This window comes from Eptesicus fuscus, chromosome 16 (genome assembly GCF_027574615.1).
Source record: "Eptesicus fuscus isolate TK198812 chromosome 16, DD_ASM_mEF_20220401, whole genome shotgun sequence".
In the NCBI taxonomy this organism is placed as follows: Eukaryota; Metazoa; Chordata; class Mammalia; order Chiroptera; family Vespertilionidae; genus Eptesicus; species Eptesicus fuscus.
In genome coordinates, this window is record NC_072488.1 from 44,096,835 (window position 1) to 44,109,331 (window position 12,497).

At 39.9% G+C, this 12,497-nt stretch overlaps 1 protein-coding gene and 1 pseudogene across 3 annotated transcripts in view; one reads left to right on the top strand and one right to left on the bottom strand.

Moving 5' to 3' along the window:
- The window catches only part of EXOC6B (exocyst complex component 6B), a 506,048-nt gene that overhangs the window by 379,720 nt on the left and 113,831 nt on the right, over window positions 1–12,497 (bottom strand). The gene's annotated exons all lie outside the window — the stretch shown is intronic.
- On the top strand, window positions 7,972–8,072 carry LOC114233727 (U6 spliceosomal RNA; annotated as a pseudogene).

Here is a 12,497-nt window from a genome sequence, read left to right on the forward strand (position 1 = left end):
ATACTCTCTTTGTCTATATTCCACATAGCAGTGAGAGCAATGTATCCAAAGAATTTTTAAAAATCCAACATTAAAACTAGGATTTTCTTTAAGTAACTGACTGCGAACTGAGTTAAATGCCTATGGTTCATCAGATCCCCTGAGGTCGTTCAAGCAGTTAAATGCCTTGAAATAAAATGTCAAACATCAGGATTAGAAAAAACAATGCACAAAATACAAATTTCTCTATAAATACTCTATCTTTGGATCAATACAAACACTTATGTGGTGTTTTCCTCTGTTCTACTAATATGTCTCTGGTACCTGAATAAAGCTATAACTTCCTGTGTAGTAGAATTTAAACACACACACACACACACACACACATGCACACACACACACACACACACACACCTCAGTGGCTTTTTCCAAAGAAATTCTCACTCAGTAGAAGGTAGAACCTGGAAAACGGCCCTTATAAATAGGCCGACATGAATAGACAAAGCTCTGAACCAATATGTATACAACTCATTCTAGTTGTGTGTGTTTTTTAAGTAGGTTTTCAATTTTTGAGGGGGGAAAAAATCTGTTTTGCTTATGACAAGTCATTCTGAGTCTTTAGAGAATGCCCTGGCCATTTTCTTTCTCTCAACTCAACTTCTCAAATGATTTTTTAAAAAGGTTCAAACACTACAAAGCATCTGATTTAGTGAAAAGCACTTTAAATACCTCTCCAAGTACTCCCCACTGGATCAAAATGTCATAGAAATGTTGTAAACACTATCAGTCATGTTCCAGAGAACAATTTAAATAAACATTGTTTTGCTCTTTTGTCTGGAAAAGTAATTTCTGAAGTGAAGAGTTCAAAACTTTTAGCCCTACATACTATGCAGTTAAAAAAAAAAAATACATCTTTTAAGCATCAGAAGCAGAGTACACAATAGGCTTTGTCTTGTTAAACAAAAGAACGTGCTTTTTCCTTTCAATCATTTCCAGCTGTATGATCTGGCCTTCATAGAATCAGAAATTAACAGCATATGGCATCTGGCTACCTGCACAGACTGCATATAAAATCTGAAGTCTTCAATAAGATTAACAGGTCTAGTGGTTGAAAGTGGAGGGGGAGCCACTAAGTACTATTTCCAAAACAGAGGCAATACCTCTAACTAAGAGAAGGCAAGAAAAAAATCATCCCTATCTATTTAGATATCAACTGTATTCTTGAGAAATGACTCAGATCACAAGATTTTCCTACCTCCTAGGCAGCTAAAGAAGATACTACCACTGACTGCATAACTATCTTGGTTCCAGAACAGGAAGGAATTGATTTTTTTTTTTTTATGTGTGGTTCTGGGTTAACCCATTATGACACATCTGATGCTCTGAAAACCAAATGTACCAGATACAAAAAAAATTGAAATGACATTATTCTTATCAGACGTTCCACTAAGTCTTAGTACCAGAATGTCTAAATACATAGACTCTTGGACTAAAAGGTCTTCAAAGTCTTCCTAAATAAAGCCATTCCAGACAAAATATTTACCTTTCTTATTAAGATGAGTAGACCACAAGGACACAGACAGTAGATGGTGAAGGTTTGGGGGAGAAAGGGGAAAGAGGGCAATAGGGGGTGGGGGAAAACATATGCAATACTTTCAGCAATAAAGATTTATTTTATTTTAAACTAGAGGCCCGTTGCACGAAGATTCATGCAATAGACCTTCCTTCACCTGGCTGTCGGCAGGCAGTTTTCCTCCAGCACTGGGGACCAAGGCCTTGGCTCTGGCCACAGCCTCCGCCTTCTTTCAGGGTCGGGGCTTGGACCCCGGTGGCAGCAGCAGCGTGGGGCGGGCGCTGCCAGGCCCCGTGCCGCCATCCGCGATCGGGGCGCCACCGCCACCCGGGTCCCTCAGTGATAGGAGGGACCCGGCCTCCGCCGCTCCAACCACGATCGCTGAGGGGCGGGACCCGAGCGCCGCCGCCGCTCCCACCGCAATCGCTGAGGGGCGGGACCCGGGCACTGCCACCGCTCCCACCGCTATCGCTACCCAGGTCCCTCAGCAATGGGGGACAGGGCAGCGCGTGGGGGCTGCCATCTTTGCTGGGTTAATTTGCGTAGCGCCCTGATTGGCTGTGGGCGTAGCGAAGGTACAGTCAATTAGCATATTACTCTTTTATTATATAGGATGAGTAGACCAAAAATCTATTAACTCTTGGAATATATTTGTGTTTCAGAATCCATTCAGCCCTAATCTCTAACTTGATTCTCAGCTGGCAGAACATAAACCCTAAGCCTTCCTTCCTATAGTACAACAGGTGTGGGAATAAATGCAGGACAGTAAAAGATAGCTTAGTACCTTCAAACTTATAAGAAACTAGAGGCCCAGTGCACAAATTCATGCACCAGTGGGGTCCGTCAGCCTGGCCTTTGGGTCAGGCCGAAACCGGCTCTCCGACATCCCCCGAGGGTTCCTGAATTGTGAGAGGGCGCAGGCCAGGCCGGGGCATGATCTGGGCTGAGGACGGACACGGGAGGTTGGCCAGCTGGGGAGAGACTGCAGGAGGGCTCCAGGACGTGTCCTGCCCTTCTCACTCAGTCCTGATTGGCCAGACCCCAGCAGCAAGCTAACCTACCAGTCGGAGCATCTGCCCCCCTGGTGGTCAGTGCATGTCATAGCGAGCAGTTGAACAGCCTTAGCATATCATTAGCATATTATGCTATAATTGGTTGAACAGACGACTGGACGACTGCACACTTAGCATATTAGGCTTTCATTATATAGGATAGTTGCTCAAAACAGTAAGGACTGATCATATTCAGCTCCTCAACTCTGTAGCTTAGGCACTCAACACCTTCAAGTCTACTCTTCACACTTTTAATCCTGTTTAATACTTTATTTAGACCCTCTCCAAAACATTAGAAATTGAGTTTCAGTGGGTCAGCAAGTCAACCAGTAGTATATTCCTTGACAGTTTACTTCAAAACTCGTAGAGGAGAGAAAAACGTATTTTACTAATACATGTTCTGAGAACTGGGCTTAAAGTAATTTTATCAATAAAGTTTAATTCTACCCTCAAGCATTTGGATCTCATAAAAGAGTTCCTCAATAGTGCTTTAAGTGAAGACAGAGGAAGAAACCCAAACACATTCAAAGGCAGAATTAAAATCTCATTAAGACATACAATTCAGAATAGACAAAATAAAAAAAGATGGGCAATCCATGGGAGAAATACTTTAATATTTTTTAAGGCATGCATGGTCTAAGGACAACCAATCACTAGGATTCCTATGTCAAAAGCTCCTTCAGTGACTACAGGAATTGCTAGATTCTAGTAAAACTATCTAGATTTTAAAAAGAAGAAGAACAAAAATTTAAAAGAATAACAAATCTATTTTCCTCTCTTAGAGTCTCCCTCTCCCCACAGTTCTTACCAGGACCCTGACAGCCCATAGACATCAATGTATTGCATACCCTGAGGTACTAGGTCAACTGCAGGAATCCATCTCCAGCTGCTAATGTTTTATTTTCACTTGAAATTTCAAAAATGCAAATGCAATGCACCAACAGCTGTTCACACTTTCAATTTTTTTTACAAAGCTAGTCATGAAATGTGGCTTGCTGAACATTTGTAACACAATTACCAATTTCTGTTTCAATGCCTATAAATGCTGCTGCCACTAGTGAACAATTTTTTTTCACTGCCCAGTAGTGAAACAGGGTGGCTGGATAGGCACTGGCTCCCTGCAAGAGTTGGCAATGGGAAGGAGATAATGTTGCTTATTAAGAAACTGGAGCAAACTGATAGCTGAAACATACACAAAAGCAGTCTACTTAAATTAGGAACATAGGTATACGAACATGTACAAGTGCACACATCAAATTCATGTGCAATGTGAATAATAAATAACTGCACTTGATTAACTGCCTATTAGGATTTCATAAGACACAAAGAAATACCTCAAGATGTAATCTCTTTCCTCTAGAAGTTAACAAACTAACAGGGTAATTCTCAAACTTATTCTGAGCTATAAACTATTATAAACCTTAATAAAAGGTATGAACTCTCTACCCAGAAGTACATGCAAATACATATAATATTGCACATAATTTTAGACTGCTACTGAACCTCCAAGACCTATAGTTTATGGAACCCAGATTAAGTACTTAAATAGTTCTAAAATTAATTTTTTATGTAAACAAATAATTTAGTTGTAATCTATCAAGATTGTTTGTTTGGGGGAGTTTATTTTCAATGAGAGAAGGACGTTTGGGAGAAAGAATAACATTTCTGACATTAAAGAACTAGTAAATCCATGGGACTTCACTGATGGTACTAAAGTTGTAAATGAACTGATCCCCTGAGGGGTCCTGGTCTGTGAGAGGGCGCAGGCCAGGCTGAGGGATTTCCCCCCCTCCCCAGTGCACAAATGTTATGCTCCGGGCCTCTAGTGTGATTATATAAGAGAGTGCATTTTTTTAAAGGGGGTATTATGTCTACATAACTCTAAAACCATTTGGGAAAAAAAATAATATGTATAATTATATGTACGGAGAGAATAAAGCAAATATGGTAAGATGTTAATAGCTGAGCAATCTGGATAAAGTATATATGGACTTGTTTGTACTATTTTTGCAAGTTTTCTTTAGGTCTGAAATTCTTTCAAAAAGATAAGTAAATAAAAATCATGTGCTCTGGAGTATGTCTTCCTAGGTTCAAATCCTAGCCCTGCCCATCACTGCCTATGTGACCTTGGGCACATTACATGTTTTAAACTCTCTTTGCCTTATTTCCTCACTTGTAAAATAGGAACAATATACTACTACTTCAATTTGTTATAAACAATAAAATGATAATTCATGTAAAGCATTTATTAGAACAGTATCTGATAAATAAGAAGCACTCAAATTATTGTTGTTAATATTCCTTTCCAAATATCATCCTTATTCCCTTCCCCTTTTATCCTACCACTCTCTTAGACCATGCCAATTATGGTGGGGGGAGAGGAAAAGTCATGGTTTTTCATTTTTAGCTTCAAGTTTGTTATCTTCAGTGTGGGCTCCCTGCCTCCAGGCTGGCTGTCCCTTAACTGATTGTCTGATTGCTATCAGGGAAAGGTTGCACCCATGACTCTTGATACACACAACACTGAGAAGATGAGCCTTTCTTAAAAACTTCAACATTAGCTTTAAGAGTAACATTCTAATTCCTTTCATTTATTATATAAAACCCATCGTGATTTCGTTACAGCATACCTCTTTGCTCTTATCTCTCAACGAATTTCCACAAATATACCCTTCACTGAGGCTTCAATGAACTACTTGTACTTCTTTCAATACAAATCTTCAATCCCTGAAACAGTACCCTCTTTGCCTAGAAGAGGATTTCATCCTCACTCATTTACCAAACCCATATTCACCCTCAAATTTTATCTGTGTGACGCAGATGCTTCTTTGAACACACAAAACCCTACGTGCACACCTCCACCACAGTGTCATACTATAATCACTGATTAGTCTGTCGTGCTCTTTAGTTTCTCAGGTTCTTAAAGGCGAGAGCTTGTCTTATAAGTCTCTGAATTACAAGCATAAAAACTGATATAATACGGGCTTTCAACTGGGGTTTAGTGAATGAATCTCTTGACAAGAAATTCTAATATGTGTATACACATAGAATAATCTATTGAGTGGCAAATGAAAGTATCTGTCAAACACAGAAGGCTGGTGCTTAAGGCAAATCTATACTTTTAACCAAAAATATAAAATGTTAGCCACATAAGTTTGGATAATTAAAAACTAGCACTATGCCCTGGCTTTGTTGCTCTGTGGTTAGAGCATCAGCCCAGGCACAGAAAGGTCACAGGTTCAATTCCTGGTCAAGGGCATGTACCTGGGTTGTGGATTTGCTCCCCATCCCTGGCCAAGGCACATGCGAGAGATAGCCAGTAGCAACCAGTCGATGTGATTCTCTCACATCGATGTTCCTCCCTCTCTCTCTCTCTCTCTCTCTCTCTCTCTCTCTCTCACACACACACACACACACACACACACACACACACACACACACACACTTTTCCCTTCCCTCCCTTTCATTCTCTCTCTGAAAAGCAATGGAAAAAGTATCCTCAGGTGAGGATTAACAAAAAAAAAACAACCATAGCTCTGTGCCTCAGTGCTCAGAAAAAGGAGATGGCAATGTAGTTTGGTTAGAAAGGGGTTCCTCTGAACACCTGTTCATGGATTTCCTAGAAGACAGCACTCACAACAATACTGTGGCCTTAATTTGTTAAAAGCATATTAATAACTGAAATGCTTTTGCTGTCAGGGCATATATATATATAAGCATTTCAGTTATTAATATGCTAGTGGCCCGGTGTACGAAATTCATGCATTGGGGGAGGTGGGGGTGTCCCTCAGCCCAGCCTGCACCCTCTCCAATCTGGGACCGCTCGGGGGATGTCTGACTGCCAGGGGATGTCCCTGTGGGATTGGGCCTAAACTGGCAGTCAGACATCCCTCTCGCAATCCAGGACCGCTGGCTCCTAACCACTCCTGTCTGTCTGCCCGATCGCCCCTAACCACTCTGCCTGCCAGCCTGCTCGCCCCCAACTGCCCCCCCTGCCGGCCTGATTGCCCCCAACTTCTCCCCCTCCCCCCCGCTGGCCTGATCACCCCCAAATGCCCTCCCCTGCCAGCCTCATGGCCCCCAACTGCCCTCCCCTGCTGGCCTCATGGCCCCCAACTGCCCTCCCCGGCCAGAGGCCCATCCGTGGCCAGGCACAGAACACTTGCCTCGTCGCCAGGGTGACAACACAAGCATTCCGTGCCTGGCCTACCAGAGGCCCTCTGCGGCCGGGGTGGAACACTTGCCTCGTCACTGCAGCGACAAAGCAAGCATTCCGCCAGGCCGCTCACGCTGCCAATTCTCAGCGGCCGCCGTCCCCCCCGCTCCAGGACTGGGGGACTCTGGCAGGGCTGAGAGGGCTGGGTGCCACCATCTTGTGGCTATGGGCGCTGCCATCTTTGTGGCAGAGTTGACGGTCAATTTGCATATTCCCTCTTTATTAGATAGGATATGTAAAAGCCTAAGCAACCGAACAACTGGTCAACTGGTCAACTGGTCGCTATGACACGCACTGACCACCAGGGGGCAGATGCTCAATGCAGTAGTCAGTGTGCTCCCATAGCCAACCTCCTGCAGCCAGCCAACCTCCCACAGTCCCTTCCCCTGGCCAGGCCCAATCAGCCCTGATCACCAGCCAGGCCAAGGGACCCCACCATGCACAAATTCATGCACCAGGCCTCTAGTATATCATATAAAATGACAACTCCTCTAAGTCCTGTCTTTCCATCAGCCATGAAATAGGACAGCCTAATTTTAGTTCATAAAGTTATTCTGAACCAGAGTATCTGAATTTTAAAAAAAACTAATAAAATCTGTCTGAGAAGGTTTTTAATCTTGCTAGTCACAATGCCTGGTTAATTCCTATAATCCAAGTTTTGACCAGAGTTCCCTTTCGCACCATGATTTGGGAAAAACACACGGCCAAATAAAAAAGGAGCTGGAAACAGGCCCTTGAGCAGTATTAAACACAATGGAAATAACATTTGAAAACAGTATCCTTCCCAGCTGGGGAAGAAACATAAGGGCTCCAACCATCTGCTCTTTCTTCCTAAGATTCCTTTTTCACAAATGGATAGACTGACTTTTTATTCTATTCAAGAAACAAGATCCCCAGAGTTGAAGATCACAATTTAAACCAGATAAAATTCAGACAGTAGTAAGACAAAAAGTGTACAAACTTCTAGACATATCTTACTGTTTTTTATATTACATTCTATACCTCCTCTTCCTTTACCTCTTTAATTGCTATGCCTTCTGTAAGAAAAATTAGTAAGAAGCTTCCTAGAAGAAAGCATATTTTAGAATAATTCTGAAAGCAGAGATGATGGGCTCTCATAAAAACAAGGGTGACTATAAGAGATAAGTAGAGTGCTCACTTTGGCAGCACATATACTGGAATGATACAGAGAAGATTAGCATGGCCCCTGCAGAAGGATGACATGTAGGTTCATGAATATTCCATATTTTTTTTAAAGAGAGAGAGAGATAAGGAGAGAGCACAGGAGAAAACCAACTATTCACTCATTCAATAAAGTTAAAAGATTTAAGTCTTCTGGTGACAAAGTGACCAAGTATTAATATTTGAACTGATTTGGTTCTGACTTTATAAACATAACTAATCAGAAACCCATCTTGTTTACATATACAGTTAAAGTAAAAAGTCAGGAAGCTATTCTATGCTACTGTTTCATAACCTGGATCTTCAAATCCTATTATGGAATTACATGTAAACATTGAGACAGACATAACCTCTACAATTATTTTTTCTTTCAGTGAACCCCTATAAAGTCCTCATGCAATTCTAGAGTTTTCTCAAACAACCTTTGAAATCCATATTCCCAAATGTAACTCACTTATTATACTTCTTAGAGTACCAAACTCTATCAAAATTTGGCAATCTTGCTGCACAGGTACACCAACAAAGAACTGACCAGCAAGAGTCATATTAAGTCTAACTTAAAAGTTTTTGCACAAACCACTGAACACTGCAAAAAATATATATATTTTAAAGCCTTTACCATCTGACTCAGTTTCATTGGATTATGAGTTCCTAAAAGACAACTATACCTTTTAATTTTTATTTTTTTATTTTTATTAATCCTCACCTAAAGATTTTTTTCCCATTGATTTTTAGAAAGAGTGAAAGGGAGGAAGGGAGAGCGAGAAAGAGAAACATTGATATGAGAGAGACAGATAGATTGGTTATCTCCTGCAAAGGCCTCAACTGAGCCTGGGATCAAACCTGCAGTGTGCAGGCCAACACTCTAACCACTGAGCGATAAGAGCCAGGGCTCTTTTCATTTTTTATTCTCTACCTTTTTCAACCTTGCCCACCCATTGCCTAGCGTCAAGCTTTCTTTACACATAAAAAATAGGGAGCTTTTAAAATATTATCTTTTTTTAAATATACTTTTACTAGTATTGATTTCAGAGAGGAAGAGAGAGGGAGAGAAAGACAGAAACATCAATGATGAGAGAAAATCATTGATCAGCTGCCTCCTGCACTTCCCCCACTGGAGATCGAGCCTGCAACCAGGACATGTGCCCTAACCAGGAACCATGACCTCCTGGTTCATAGATCGATGCTCAACCACTGAGCCATACCAGTCACGCCGCTTTTAAAATATTAGAAACAACCCAATGTCCAGAAACAAAGGAATAGTTAAATTATAATATTTATATAATAAGCTATTTTAAATTATTTGGACATTATTTATACATATATATGGACATTAACTGTGTCTAAGTTGTAAATGAAAGGGCTATAATTTATATGTATATCTCAAACTCATTTCTGCAAATATGTATAGAATGACATGCATATATACATAAATGACTGTCATGTAGTCATTTAAAAAAAAAAATCTTTTCACCATAAGTTGATTTGTGTGGGCAGTGGGATTCTGGGATGATTCTCACATTCCTATTTATATACACCTTTATAAAGTGTGTGAAATTTTTAAATAATGAATACTAATCCCTCCCTCCTATAGATATCAAAATAATAAAAAAGTTTTTATGTTGGAAAAAAGTCAAATAAATTTAACTCTTTAAGCCAACTACTATTCTTCTTCTTCCCAAATCCCTGAACTGACTTCAATCCTGGTATCCCTCCGGTTCTGGCTCCTTTTGTCACTTGCCTTATCACTGCATCTGTCTTACTTTTTTCTTTGTGTTTTCTTCACTCTTCGCTTCATCCACATCCAACAGTAGGGCAGAAAACTCACTACCTGGGCTATTACAACTTGTTTTATGTTTTCTTTTTTTTTTAATTCTTTATTGTTTAAAGTATTACATAAGTCTCCTTTTTCCCCCATTAACCTCTCCTGGGCTGCCCCCACCCCCCAGCACATGCCCTCAGCCCTGTCTGTGTCCATTGGTTATGCTCATATGCATGCATACAAGTCCTTTGTATTACAACTTGTTTTTATGTCCCTTCCATCTCTTATTCCTCATTTCCCACACTAAACCAAAAATGTATGTTGACCACATGAGATAATAGTACATACCGAACAGAATGACTAAAATTAAAAAGACTGATAACAAAAATGTTGGCAAAGAGACAGAGCAATTGAAACTTTGCTATATTAATAGAACACAAAATGATACAACCAATTTGCAAAAAAGTTTGTGAGTATGTCATAAAATTCCGACACAGAATTCCACTTCCAGGTACATTTACTCCAGATAAATAATACATATATTATACAAGGGTGTTCAAAGTAGCTTAATTCTTTTTTAAAATATATTTTTATTGACTTCAGAGAGGAAGGGAGAGAGAGAGAGATAGATAGAAGATAGAAACATCAATGATGAGAAAGAATCATTGATCAGCTGCCTCCTGCATGCCCCACACTGGGGATTGAGCCCACAACCCAGGCATGTGCCCTGACCGGGAATCAAACCATGACCTCCTAGTTCATAGGTCCACGCTCAACCACTAAACCACACCGGCCAGTCCAGAGTAGCTTAATTCTTAGAAGCCAAAAACTGAAACATCTCAAGTGTCCATCAATAGGAGAATGAATAAACATGTTAAATTCATACAAAATTCAGCAATGAAAAGGAATGAACTACTGAAACATGTAACAATATGGATGCATCTCAAAATCATTATGCTGAGTGAAAGAAGCCTTGTTCATATGCACATACTCACAACTGCAAACCTACGTTTTTCCCATCCTGTATTTAAGAGTACATAATGTATGATTCCACTTATATGAAGTTCTACAATAAACAAAATTAATCTATGGTGGAATGGTTGCTTTTATGGAGGTAAGAGTAGAGGACTGGGTAGCAAGAAGCATGAAAGAATTTTCTAGGGTGATGGTAATGTCTACATCTTAACAGGGGTTTAGGTAAAACAGGTATATACATTAATCAAAAACTCACTTCAGATTTGTGCAATCATGGTATTTAAAAATTTCCTCAAAAGAATAAAATAATAAAATAAATACTGAACTCTAGCTAATGTTATGCTGAAGTGTTTAGAGTTAAAGTGTACTAATGTCTCACACTTACTTTGAAATGCATTAAAAAGATGTGATCGGTTGACAGATAATAGATGGACAGATATATGACAAAGCAAATATTGCAAAATATTAATTATAAAATCTAGGTGGTAGGTAAATATGAGTGTTCATTGTATAAGTCTTCCAACTTTTCTGTATGTTTGAAAGTTTTCAAAATAAAATGTTGAGAAGAAAAAGTAAACTCTAATCTGCAACTCAAGTCTACGGTCATACCGCCCGTTCTCATCTAATCTGAAACTCAAATTACTTTTTGCTTAGTTGCCAGATATAGACAGCCTCATGATGTCTAACTTCCCTACATATACTAAGACCACTAAGCAGACACACTCGATATGCTACTTAGCAGTGGAGCTAGAAGTAGTAAATCAACAAGCTTGCTGGGAGGGAAGACTGGTCCCAAAGGATGAACCAAACAGGAAACTTACTGGTGCAAAGCAATCAAAGAGCAATTAGACTGCTACTAACTGTAACAGCACCTTTGGTGACTACTTTCTTGAGCTAAAAACCAACAGCACTTTCAACTAGTACAAATCCACTATAGAGGAGTCTGCCGCCACCACCCAAATATTCACCAACATTCTTAGGCAGCTTTTCTTCCCTAAGTACAACCAGAAGTACCTTCTAACAAAAACACACACAGCTTTGAATTGTAGCATGGGACAGATTTATGGAATATGGAAGGCATTAAAGTATTCGCTTTCTCTCTAAAAATAAAGAGTGCAGACCCATAAACAACGCCTGAAAGGCATTTCAGCAGCTTAATCCACGCAGAACATGTTTTGCTTTTTGAGACAATCAAGGAACTGTTGGGTACAGGAAGCCATAAACAACAAGAATTTGGCTTAAGAAAGAGAACAGAATAAGTGTTTTTTATGGAAATCACTTAACATTTTTTGAACAGGTTTATTTATATGTGACATGATCTATAAGACACAACTTGTACATAAGCAGCAGCTCTTACAATACATCTAATATTGATTGACTTCTCACAACAGTGGCACCAAGCAGGACCAGTCTTGTCAGCATTTCCATCAACAACAACATTTGCTGGGCTTAATAATTCCCTTTTTCCAATTTTCTCCAGACAGAGAAAACCACTTAGCTGGGTCCTAGCATTCAAGCTCAGCCAAGAGTTTTTCTTTTAAGTTCCATCACACATGAAGTCTGGAGTTTTGAAAAGTGGATTTCTTTAGGAAGGCTCAGTCTTTTAAGGCAAAAGAGTCATGATAGAAAAACTACCCACAGAATTCTGAAATTTAACAAATAGGCCATATACAAAGTTCACTGAGTTAATAAACTTTAAGATAGACTAAAAGAGGACAGTACCTCTGAAAATACTATTTTCAATAAGTATCTTAGAAT